At 42.9% G+C, this 13,075-nt stretch overlaps 1 protein-coding gene across 2 annotated transcripts in view; it reads right to left on the bottom strand.

Moving 5' to 3' along the window:
- gulp1a (GULP PTB domain containing engulfment adaptor 1a) overlaps positions 1-11,412 on the bottom strand; it is an 88,231-nt gene extending 76,819 nt beyond the window's left edge. Inside the window, exon 1 of one of the 2 annotated variants that reach the window (XM_037110626.1) lies at positions 11,181-11,412. The gene's annotated coding sequence lies outside the window, so the exon portion shown is untranslated. The remainder of the gene's footprint in view (positions 1-11,180) is intronic. The other variant, XM_037110627.1, reaches the window with a different exon arrangement.
- Between the last annotated feature and the right edge of the window lie 1,663 nt (positions 11,413-13,075).

Here is a 13,075-nt window from a genome sequence, read left to right as displayed (position 1 = left end):
GGTCCGTGAGTTATGGAAGGGGAGAATGCAAAATGCTGTGTGTGTGTGTGCCTTTCTACAAATTACCTCATGTTGTGTACACTTATTTATAAGTTATGCACCTTTTTTGTAACAGGCCACACCCACTGGTCAGTTATTTCACAGTACTTTTACTAGAGTAGGTTATCCTCGTACTCTTTCCCCCCCGCTGGTGTAACTCTGGTCATAAAGCTGTGCAACTAAAGTGGTTGGAAGACAACAACACGTTCTCACGTCCTGCTTGTCAATGACATCAGCTCGGTGAATGTCCTTAATGTAGAACATCTAGTCAGACTCCCAAAATAAAGGCTCAGTGGTCAGGTTAGCCAACAGTACATGATAAACAATGTATGTGTACAATTACAAAATAAAGCTTGCTCACATAGTTTGACGACGACATGGATCAGTTTGGTTTAGGGACAAAAACTACTGACGTTTAGGAAAAGATTAGACTTTGGGTTAAAATAACTACCTTCAGTCTTGTCTTAACTCACGTAACATCTAGCGATGTGACTAAATTGCTCACGTTACCCAGGTGGCGTAATTAATGTAATTTACTTACTTACATTTACATCCCAGTTTCTTGGTCACAAACAGGACACCAACTCGAGTAAGACCCAACCAACCATCCTGACGACTCCTGGACATTTATACATTTATACCACTGCACTTGGACGGGCGCTTCAAGAAGCGACACCAGAGGGATCACAAGGCAGCTGTAGTACATTACCAGAAGGATAAAGCTTGAACTACAGCAGGAACAGAGCAGCCTGTTGTGTAATCTTGACTTCTCACTGCATGTCTACTGTTTTTTTTTCCTTTTTAATTGTTTTCAGTGTCTTACCTGGTGATGCATTTTTTTCTTTTAGCCAGCAAGTGTTTGAGCAAAGTGAACGAGTGGAGTTGGGCTTTCCGTGTCAGAGCGGAGAGAGCTTACGCTGCACTACAGCTCTACAGCACGGGGAAGCCATGAGTCAAATAAGCTGCCACGGGGTCTTGATCATGCACAGAGCTGCAGGAATACAAATGTACTCCTCAGCAAGCGATGCACATTAGTCGGTGGTGAGTTGCAGCAACTTTGATTTTCCACAACAAAATTTAAGGTCACGTCCTGCGGACATGTACGGGAGCTCGTTGTGAAGATAAGGATGGAGGAAGGATGCAAAGAGCTGAGAAAAAAAACTATTTTAACATTCAGTCCACGTGTTGTGCTGCCGTGTTGTGCTTCGGTTACCGCCAACCGTCCAATCTACACAGCTACGAGCGCTAATTGTGAGAAGTCATGTTTCTCATCCTATTAGCTTATCTCTTACAAAGGCCTTGGCACATTCATCAGGAAATTGCATTGCAGAGAGACTTTCATTAATCAAAATGTAATATGACACGCAATCCTCATCGACATTCAGCTGCGACCCACCCCGCAATGACACGAGAACACAGTCACCTTGCTGTTTTTAAAACATTACGCTGTGTGAACGCAGACTTACGCAACAAACAGTGGAGTGACACGCGCAAAAACATCTGCAAACGTCTGACTAATTTCAGCTTTTCAGGGCATTTTAGCTTCACTTATGTCATCCACTGGATTCAGACGAGAGCGACTAACGGAGAGAGACAGAAACAGCACACAGCAAGCGGCGCCGCACAACAGGGCGCCGAGACGCAGACGGCGTTAAATCAAATCAGCGGTCGTGATTTGCCTCAAATCAGAGGAAGTCTCGAGTCCCAGTTGGAAAGCAATAATATAATGAGGCTGATGGGAAACTTTCTCCTCAGCAGCCAGGCGGCTCATTTCCCTCCCGTCATTGTCTCCTCTCGTCCTCAGTTGTGATTTACTTACGAGATCAATCTGACCTATCGCGGAGACGGAGAGAGACATTTCCTCCAAATGTCAATGGACAAAAGATGGGGATGAATACGAAAGTACCATTCATATTCGTTCACCTCTCCTCGTCTGACTTCCTCGTAACTCATGTTTAAAAAAAAAGGGGGGCTACAGGAAGAGATTACAGCCGCTGACTCATGTTGTACTTTGACTCCAGAGAGCTTTACATGAATCAGAAAGTGCAGCTGATTATATCCAAACGCCGGTTTAAAATTCAAAACTGTCTGAAGTGATGAGTCAATGAAGCGTCAGAAAACTAATCTTCAGCAGGAATCCAGTAATCATAAAAATGTGCTTTTCAAGCAAAAAAAACTTACAGACACTGCTTGTTAAATGTGAGGATTTGCTGCTTCTCTCTGTTTAACGTGATTAAAAACTGTATACTTGAGTTTTGGTCGGACAAAAGAAGCAATCTGGTGACACAACGTCGACCTTGGTGGACATCTTTCATCATTGTCTGACGTTTTAATCGTGAACATAATTGGCAGATCCACTATGAAGATAGTCCTGTTGATGACGACCATAAATCAACCTGCTGTCAAAAATACTGAATTACATTATTTTGGTTTGGAAGAAATTGTCAAAAAAAGGATGAAAAATCATCAATTTTCATTTCACACTTGACAAAGCTTACAGGATTGTTTAGCAGATACGAAGTTTGCCAGTTAATAGATAAGCCTGTCTCAGTTGATTACAAGTTTGGTCTGTGGTTGTTCTGGTTCTGGTAACATGTGTTGACTTCTTCTTTGATGCGCCCCCTGGAGGCCAGAGACGAGGTGTCTTGCGTGAGCATAAAGATCATACAGACCGAAAACCTCCTGAGGATGTAGTGAAAACTTTTTCCCAAGCACGCCTATCAAAGGCTGATGTGAACTCCATCACTCGACCGACCGATGGTGTAACTTCATCAGTCAGTCAGGGAATACTTCAGTATTCACAGGACTGACTCTGCTTTTCAGTATTAGATTAAAATGAGTATATGTCTGGGTTTCTTTTCCATTAAGGCGTCAGATAAACAGTTCATATGAGAACACCTTAAAACAATTAACACCACCGTATCTAATGAGCAGGACGTACCCCAATATACCAATATAACTGCGATGAGCTTATTGTGTCTGATATCATTATCCAGCTGATTTATTGCCGAGGCTCGTAACAATATTACCGCAAAAGGCGCAACTGAAATTAACAATGTATGCAGACGTGCCCTCGATGAAAACTAAAGACACCAAAACAATTTAATCGAATTCAGTACAATTCCATATATTGGCTTTTAGGGAGTTAAGAATAAACAAGAAAAAAAAAAAAAGTGTTGATATTAACAACTATTTTTCTCAGCAACTGGCAGAAACTGACACATTTAGCAGCCGATGCTGCACATTCGAGGGGTTATATTTTTGTGTTATTTTTGTGTGGCGGAGTGCAGCGCCGCCTCGACAGCTTCCCTCATCACGACGACAGCACAGCCTGTCTTCTCTGGGCAGCCAGGTCGCTCTGTGTCTGCCCTTCTCTCGCTGGCAGATTGTGGTCTGTACGTTGTCAAGGTCTTTCTCACTTTCTTATCAGTTACTGCGGTTCAAGCCGTCTGCCACCACACACTGTCTGTTTAGAGCAGCAACACGTTTCTGGCTTGCGTCGTCACCTTGACATATATTATTCCAATAAGTGATATTATTTTCTTTTTCTTTATCTATACTGTTGTTTTCACCTCGGCGACATCTGCGCCTTATGACATTTCCACGTACGGTGACACGACTCGAGCTGAGCCGGTAATCTGTTTGGATGTTGCTCCAGAGTGATGATATTAGCCAGCCTTATTTTTTTTCCCCTTTCCTCTGGCAGAGAAAAACTACTAAATGTATGGAAAGTGATTTCTTGTTTCTCTGAACATGGCTCATAAATATGAATACAGTTCAATCCCAGGGGTTTGGGCAACAAGCCACACACACACAGGCCATGCTGAAATATCTTGCAACTCAAAAATGACTTAGTATCTTTCCGTGCAACCATAAATTGCTAAAATGTAGAAATATTTGTACTGCACGCTCACATGCAGTGCACCAGCTCATCAATAACTGATTAACTTTCAAACTTTAATCGATAAAACTGACCGCCCTGACAGAAGGACGTCAAAAAGCTCAGTGTGTCTAACTAACGGCTTTGTTATAATCTGAGTTTATTCTCCATTGAGCATACATGAAGACTTGGACACCTGATCAATGGCCGAACAGATCTGCAGTGACAGATGTTTCCGTGTCAGCACTTGCCCTTGACGATTCAGTTTGCCACCCAGCATATTTCCACTTTGACCATATGTGCAAGTGACCTTTCGAAGTGCAACAAATGAGACTCAGGCGGTACGTTACGTAAGCAGGAACTGTGAGGAAATCCATCAAGACTCAAAACATATCGCAACCATGGGCGGAGAAGTGCTGCATTCATGAGGAAGTTAATGCTGATGCTGTTGTGACCTTAAAGGCGCGGCGACGGGGGAATAGTTTTGTTTTTTTTTGTTTTTTTTCAGAAAAGCTGATTCCATTCTGGGCTACGAATGTTGCACCCAAGAACGAGGCCAATAAGACGGTTTATTTATCACCCTGGGAGTTTTCATTAGGACCGGCGCCTTGTTCCTTTCACTTATTTGGCAGATTTATTTACCCTTGACTCATTTGGCTTTTTTAAAAAAAAAGGATGAGGTCCAGCTGCTGTGGACACTCTGCCCAGAAGAGAGAATGCCCACGATATCGACTCATTTAATTTCATCCCGAGGTACATTGTCTGTGATCATATTTTCTATTACTGAACATGAATTTATTACATCAACCTCTACAAATCTTGTATTGAGATTACTGGCAGTGGTCTGATCCAGTCCAACCGAACTGTGCTGCCAGAAGCTGTTTCACTCAGTTTGGTAGAGCTACCAGCACTCTGTCCAATACAAGAGTGTCCACGACCAAGACTACGTTTGGTAGATTCTGGATCGTTAAGCAGAGTCATTGACGGACCCATCGCAAAATCTATACTCACCATCTACTATCACAAACGATCCCTGGTTCTTAACTACTTACTGCCAATGAGGCGTGCCACTGCCAGGGGGTTGTTGACGGTGGTTTCCCATCAGAATATTGAATTGTGATGAGATAATCGATGATAACTGCTTAACCTGTCGGTGGTTTTAATGTTGTGGCTCTGTGGGTCAGAATCAGAAGATCAGAGTTCATTGACTCATGAATGAGAGACTTGTTGACAGGATGTAAACATTAACGGCGTCCTCCTACATTAGTGAGCTCACTCCGCTCTCAGTTAGCTAGCCTCTCCTCCCTGAGGAGATAGTTCGGTGGAGGCAGGTAGAAAGAAAATATTTCTGACATGAAACTGCTCAAAACAACGTCTGTCGGTCATCTCAAAACCTCCGGGTCACGATGTGTGGAAGGAAACTTTACTGTCAAGTCCTTCAAAAATATTTATTTGGCATACAAGCCAGATGCCGTCAAGTTCTGTTATACTCAAGAGAAGTCAGAGATCTCTACGACAGATACGTATCTCGTAAAACTCTGCAAAAATAGCACCAAAAAGTAGGAGGACAATTTGTATTTTTGAGTTTGGGGTGAACTGTCCCTTTAGGTGGATCTGGTGTCAGCCAAGACATGATCATACATCTAAATACAGATTGTTTTTGGTTGTTATTTTAAAATTCTGTCTTTCTGCGATCAGTTACTGAGCGTAAATTCAGTCATATCAGGCTGACAACATTATTTTTTTTGGTGCCAACGTTACAAAAAAGATGATTCCAATGTGCTGGAGGAGATATTAGCAAAATAAATTATGGACTAGTATTGCATCTGAATGTGTACCTGGTGTCGTCAAATATAATCAATGCATTAGAATAGAACATGAGAACTGATGACACCAGGTTTCAGGTTTGTCTCATTGTCGATGACCGAATCATCAGAAGAGTTCAAACAGAGTGTGAGGTCCATACATATTCAGATTAATGTATTCAGCCATAAGTACACATATTGCAGGGTTTATTAAAATAGAATTGAAACAGCTGCTCAGTAATATTTCATGCAAATTTCTCCCCCTTCATACATTCCTCGACTACCTTTTTTTTTTTTTTTTTTTTTTTTTGGTTTGCTGTGTTGCTCTTTGAAAAATGATTTATGCTGGAGAAAGTGGCACCGAAGTGTTTTATTCAGCTGCAACATCAAAGCGCCGAATGAAAAATATACCTTTTTAAAGCGCCTGGGACTTTCAGCTATATTATCTTATTTTTTTTTCTCTTTGTGCGTCTCAACATACTTCCAGAGTGACACATCGTATGAACAACAAAGAGGATCCATTAGCGCTGGAAAGGAGCCTCTACCTCGTGAAACAAACGCCCGTCCCCCTCCAAGAAAAAAAGCAAAAGACAAAAGAAACGAACACGTGTATGGAAAACAGACCCGAGGCTCGCTCAGCCGTCTCATCTGCAAAAGCCTGTGATTAATTGAGATGTATAATAAATGCTGATGGGATTAACTCCATCACAGAGATGGTGAGACAGAAGACTCTGACATTTGTGGGAGTCAACACCTTCGCCCAGCAAGACAGAAATATCAATTATCTCGACTTAGGAGAGTCACTCCTGTGGCTTTAACTCAGAGGATGGATTTTGTTTTGACACGGACATGATGACGATAAGACAAATCGAGGCGGCAATAAGCAGCCGTGTAATCTTCCCGCTCAAATTTGATTCCAGAGGTAACAGCTACAATAGTCCTTGTGGATGAAAAGCTGGTTGATGTTCCCGGCTGAGCGCGACGGGGCGGGTGGGGGAAGCTGAAGTCACTCCAGCTTTCCAGCAGTCTGACAACAAACAGCTCCTGGGTGAAAAGATGAACTCGTTATAATGGAGTTTTTTGGTGACAGTGAGGAACGGGGAGCACTGGCTGATAGTAATGATGTTATCAGTCATTGTGTGATCGCGCACTGATAGATGGAGTGTCTGCCGAAGCTTCTGAAGGAGGGCAAGCGAGTGCTGTTGACGTTATGGAGGAGGGCGAAATGCAGATTTTCATACCTACATATTTCATGCACTGGGACGTAATCATTTCTGAGATGTTGCTGATCAATATGCGAATTTCATGATTTTAATAAGCATCAACACGTACTGACATAGAAAATGAAAGCGAGGGTCAGTTTAACACAAACTGACCAGCAGACTGCTCCCTGAAGTCTGTTCAGCACACGAGCGGCTGCTTTAGTCCTGAACGATACAAACTTGCATGTCAACAAAAAATACTTGTAATATGTAATACAGATGTTCACCTCTTTTCCTCTCAGTGTGAATTTGCGTCAGCGTATTTGACGTGTTTGCACCCACAACAGCAGATCAATAACCATTGTCTTAACCAGTGTTTTAAACAGGACGCTGGTGGATCTTCCAGCTCCGCCATAGTGTGACTGACTCACGTGCTAATCAGCTTGTTGTGCTAACCTCAAACCACGTCGCCAACAGCACCCGTTAAATCTTCCCAGGCGTATCTCGCACTTGTCAATTCGGGCTCCCCATTACGTGGAATAATCTACATGTGTAGAACGCCCGTGGCTACGTGGACCTGACCACGACCCCACACTATCTCGTGGAAACACACATCATTAACACGTGTTGTGAAGGTTTTCCTGCAGCATTTCACTGTGTCGCAGACAAGTGACAAAGAAAAGCAGCTAATTATGTAATTTGACAGCCGGGACGAGAGACTGCTGGACACGTTTTCACTAGTTTTGCTTGAAAAGTGTTTAAAATGATTAATCGAAGATAATTATTGGAGTACTCGTTTCTGCTCTGAATATAGAGTCTGTTAAACTTAAGGAAAACACAGGCAAACACAGCTAAAGGGAGGCTCCATTTTAAACTGTATTGATAACAGGACATGTCAGGAAGTGTCTCAGGCCCGGTCCACACGTGCACGGGTATTTTTGGAAACAGGATTTAAAACAAAGCCGGTGTAGACAGGAAGCACTGAACTCAAACACTCCACAGTATCATAACAGCTGATCTCAGTTCACATCTGGCAGTGATGCTACACGCACACTCTTAAGAGCCCCACAAAGCAAACGTGATTGGCTGCATCATCGATTCCCAAAACAACACACAAAAACACAGCTTCTGGATATCCGTCTATGTACAAGAACAGTTTTTCCAGCGATGAAAAGCTCAAATGCAAAGAAGAAGCTTACGAAGCCACATAACATCTCATCAGAATGGTTCTGCCATCCCTCGAACGCCACAACATTTTCCCTTTAATACATTTTTAACCACCTGCTGAACTCTTTGAACGCGAAGCAAAAATCATGTCAAACTGTGGAAAATCCTTGAAACGATGTCTGCGAACAACCACGTGTATTCACGCCGTGCCAAGAAAAGACTCTGAGAGCGAGCTGAGAGTCCAGAGGGTTAACGATCACTTGACACCAGAGGGACCTGAGGTGGACTCACCATCTGCACCCCCCCCCCCCCAACACCCGCTTCACCTCAAGCCTCCAGTAAACACCGGCGTCTCTCCGGTGATTTATTGCTGCTTCTTCAACATTCTCAGCTCTAAAACGCTGCAGCAGTTCAAAGTTTAGAATCTGGGGCACTATTCAGCTCCACGGTGAATCAGGAATTGGATCATAATTCATGTGCACCTGGATTTAGGGCCGGTCGATATGGTCTTAAAATAATGATGATGTGTGGTGCGTGTAGGCTACATCATGATACGAGATATGTTGGGGATGCACGATGTGGATTCCTTCAGCTGATACCGATAATTGAACAGTTTAGTACAAGTTAATTTCCTGTAGTTTATGCACCACTGAGGGTAAAAAGACTGAGATGTAGTGAGCAAAGATGGATGATCTAATGAGATGTATTGTGTTAAACTCATAAACCTTTCCCCCTCATCTCCAAACACAGATTGCGAATTACAACTGTCCTCTTCTTCTGAATTTCAAAACACAATGCCCACTCCAGTGACGACGTGTGTGTCCCCACGATGTACCTTGATACTTTGAATCTTCTACATAAAAAGCAAGAACTGGGTGACAAATCCAAATATCTTGGTATCGATACTGCAACAATACTGTTGGGACCGTTGGTACTGTCACGAAATAATACCACAATAACATTTTTGATGAATAATCATCAGGAACGTGGATATAATGATCAGGTGGGTCAAGTCTTCACACTGGTCGCACCGGTGCGCCAAACTTTTTCCCTCAGGTGCACCAGCAGATAATCCAGGTTGCACCCTGTAAGACCCTGTCATTTCATTTCCTAAATACACTACGTAGATGATCGGAAACAGGCAGGTTTCCAGATGCACACGTGACCTAAAGTGCTAATAAATGTTTTCACTGGTTACACCAGTGCGCCTGTAATTTAACCGTGTATTTCTTAGATAATGAGGTTGTTCCTGTGTCTTGTTGCATGAAATTCAAGCGAGGAAGAGTGTTATTTACATTAATTGTCAAGAAATTAGACAGAGAGAGAGCTGATATTTGATTGGGTGCACCTGAATTACATGTTGCACCCAAATGAAAAAGTTAGGAGCACCAGTGCAACAGTGTCAAGAATCAGTCTGGAGCCCTGACAGGAGTAAAGATCCAAATACAGAAAGTGTTTGTCGTTTGAATCACAGCAAAATGTGAGAAGACGTTGAATAACCTGTTGCAACTTTAATAAAGACCAAAAAAAAAGAAAAAAGGAACTGCTTAGTTTCGTGGGCACTGTTGCAACCAATGAAATGTCACAGTTGCACACAGTTGGTGAGCTCATCACTTCAATGTAGTGCCGTCTTTAAAACAAGGAAAATACAACACTTAATGGCAAATCTTGATATCAAAATTGCAGGAGAAGATAGAAACAGTGTCACCACACAAGCATGATTTAATACCTACAGCCTTCACCGTGCAGCTCTGATGCCAGTCGCATCCAAATGGACAGCAGACGTGTTCACACAAGCCAATATCAGACTGATGATGATGCATTTCCAGCACGCTGCGCTGAGCAGAAGACCGTGAGGTGTTTACGCTGACTGTCATTTATTTTATCATGACCTTTATTTAACTGAGCCGGAACCAGAGGTGGTTGTGAGGATCTGGTTTTAAAAGCCGGTCTGCTGGGAATATGAAAAACTGTCCTGAAATGCAATTTATAAAGAAAAAGGAAAAAAAAAAAAAAGCCTGGAGGCTCAAAAATTCATGCAGATTATTTTACAGCATATGAGAGCAGCAGCTATTCAATTCACTGCTGCCAGCGGCTGGAGAACATCCAGAGGTGGCTCACCGGGAGGCTGGGAAAAAAAACGAAAAAAGAAAAAAAAAAAACGTACTTTTCAACAAGTCTGCAGAAATCACAGTCATTTCACAACGTCAAGACAACGATGACTCCTCTGCAGCAAAAAAATGAGAAGTGTGAGAGACAGAAACCAAGAAGTACACAGTCAGCCAGATGCTCATCCGTCCTCAAGGCACTTACCAAGTTATTAATATCACAGCTCGCAGCGGGAGACAATAACGCAGGCAGGATGAAAAGAGAAAAAAAAAAGGTGAAATGACATTTAATAGATGCGCCTGTTGTTCTGAAGGTTGCGTGTCAGTCATCTCTATGAGCCTCTCTCTCTCTCTCTCTCCGTCTCTCTCTCTATCGACATGCAGCAGCACCACACTGAGCCAACACAGGAGAAATCCGGCGACTCCAAAAATAAAAAAAAATAAAAAACTTGCTACAATATAGTAAATGTTTCTGTTTCCTACTTCCAGCCCACAGACCCACTGACAACCGGGTCACAGCGAGCAGATGACACGACTTAAAAGTGACAACTAGTGGAGGATTTTTCTCGAGCGAGGCGGACGAGACGGACGAGGCAGCCGCACTCCGGGTCCACCTTGCGCGGACTTGCGCAACAAAAGTTTCCCTCGTTACGTCCGGAGCGGATTCAACGCGCACATTCAAGCGTGTTCAGTTCAAGATTTCAAGATTTTAAAGCGCTCCAACTTCGGAGCTCACGGCGAATGGTCGTGGAGAGCTCGCACCGTGCGCCAACACACACACACACACACACACACACACACACACACACACACACACACACACACACACACACACACACACACACAAAAGACTTGTTTCCCCAGCAGCCGGGAACAACTCTACAGCTCCAACTCTCTCTCTCAAAAACATAAACAGCAGCGAGGAGAGGAAATGTGCGGGATCCCAGACAGGAAGAGAAGGAGAAGCGCTGGTACTTACACTGGAAGAAGAAGAAGAAGAAGAAGAAGTCCGAGCAGTCCTGCAGGAAGAAAAAAATAAAAGCAGCGCTCGTTCCTCTGCGCTCCGCAGCCAGAGCTCCACATCCAGCAGTCTGCGCTCCCTCTCCTCCTCCTCCTCCTCCTCCTCCTCGGCTCGCCTCCTCTACAGCTGCTTGCTGGACAAGTTTGCTGACGTCAACAAGCTCTCGGTCTCAGCTCTTTGGTCGCAACGTGAATAATACATGGAAGAGGAGGAGGAGGGAGGAGGAGGGAGGAGGAGGAGGAGGGGAGACGCGACCGGAAAGAATCGGGGAGGCAGCCTCCACGTTAGAGAGGGGGGCCCTCACTCGACAATGGCCATATTCATGACAATACAACTTCAGCTGTGGAGAGCTGGATTTGCATTCAGATTTTTTTTTTTTCTTCCCAACGCCACAGTTTGAAAGTTAGGAGGGAGACTCTGCCTGCTTGCTGGTTTGTTTTTTCTTTCCCCGTTAGCATTTTGGTGATCCAAATGGTCACCTCAACATTCAGCAGCCAGCAAAGTTACTCTGAAGTAAAATCAGTGGCGGCCCCAGGCAGTGAGGGGCCCGGGGCCAACACAATCAACCGGGCACCGCCTTTATACGGAGGGTGAACCACCGTGCAGGAAGTCAACATGCTGTAGTGCTGCAGTAGTTTCAAAAGCCAGGTTAAGATTGTATAATGAGACTGAGATTTGGGACCTTTCAACTGTTTAGACATTTAGAGCAAGGCTGCCCAAAGTTGGTCCGCCATACGGTGTCATTGTGCCAGATGTTTTAAGTAACAAAATGAAATAAAATAAAATAAGAAAACTTTAATAAAAGCATATCAATTATCATATTTGAGACAAAATGCTCTTTAAATATGGAAGATCTCAAGTCATTAATCAGTTGTCATAATCTGAGCTCAGCTTTGTCCAGGAAGTCAATTAAGGTAATTTACATTTTTATACTAAAAGACCACTAAATAAAAAAGAAAAACTTCAGCGACTTCACAACATCCCCCAGAACAAACATCCTTTAACAGTATATTACAAATTATAGCCAAATTAGATGACAGTCTGCTTGCTCACTCATCGTCTCTGTTGCCATCTAAATGTGAAGAACAGAGACATCACTGTAGCAGCGTCTGGCACCTAATCAAATCATTTTAGCCTCATGTAGCACTGATTGATTTAATATTAAAATCAAACACATCCGTCCTACTCATTATGAGGCTCTGGAGTTGCTCACTATCACTTACAGTTTGAGAAACACTTAATTTAAGAACATGATATTTTACATGCATCTTAAATTCAGTTGTGGTAGTTTTCAGGTTTCTGTTTTGACCTCCTAAGAGGAAACAGTATGATCACCCCGTTATTTAGAGGAACAAAGAGAGGTTACCAGTGATATAATGTCAAATCTGAAGTGAGTCATAGCTAACACGTCAGCTTAATTTAGTGCATTTTTTTCCCTCCTTTTATATTGAAGAGACCAGCTTACAATAATGCAGATAAACCAAAAAGTAACATATACAAAAAACAAAAAAATAAAGCTATGTAAGGACATCAAGCAAGGAGAATTCAAGGTAATATGTACAAACCATAAAAGTAAGAAGACGGACAGATGGGTACATATACAGACATCAACAGAGGTTTCAGGGTAAAGGGTTCAAAACTACTTATACATGTAGTACATATCAGATTAAGACACTGACAAGTGACACCATCTGAATTATTATAGTAACAAACAATATATTTCAGGTTCAGAAATGTAGCTACATGCTAGAAGAGAGTTTAAACTGGATATGAAACTATGAGTCTCAGTTTAATACTGATGATGTGAAGGTTGTTGTTAGAACTGGTGGACCCAAACCTTGACACCAAACAGG

Source organism: Acanthopagrus latus, chromosome 9 (genome assembly GCF_904848185.1).
Source record: "Acanthopagrus latus isolate v.2019 chromosome 9, fAcaLat1.1, whole genome shotgun sequence".
Lineage (NCBI taxonomy): Eukaryota > Metazoa > Chordata > Actinopteri > Spariformes > Sparidae > Acanthopagrus > Acanthopagrus latus.
The sequence above is the reverse complement of the archived record's forward strand: the minus strand, read 5'-3'. Positions and strand labels throughout refer to the sequence as shown.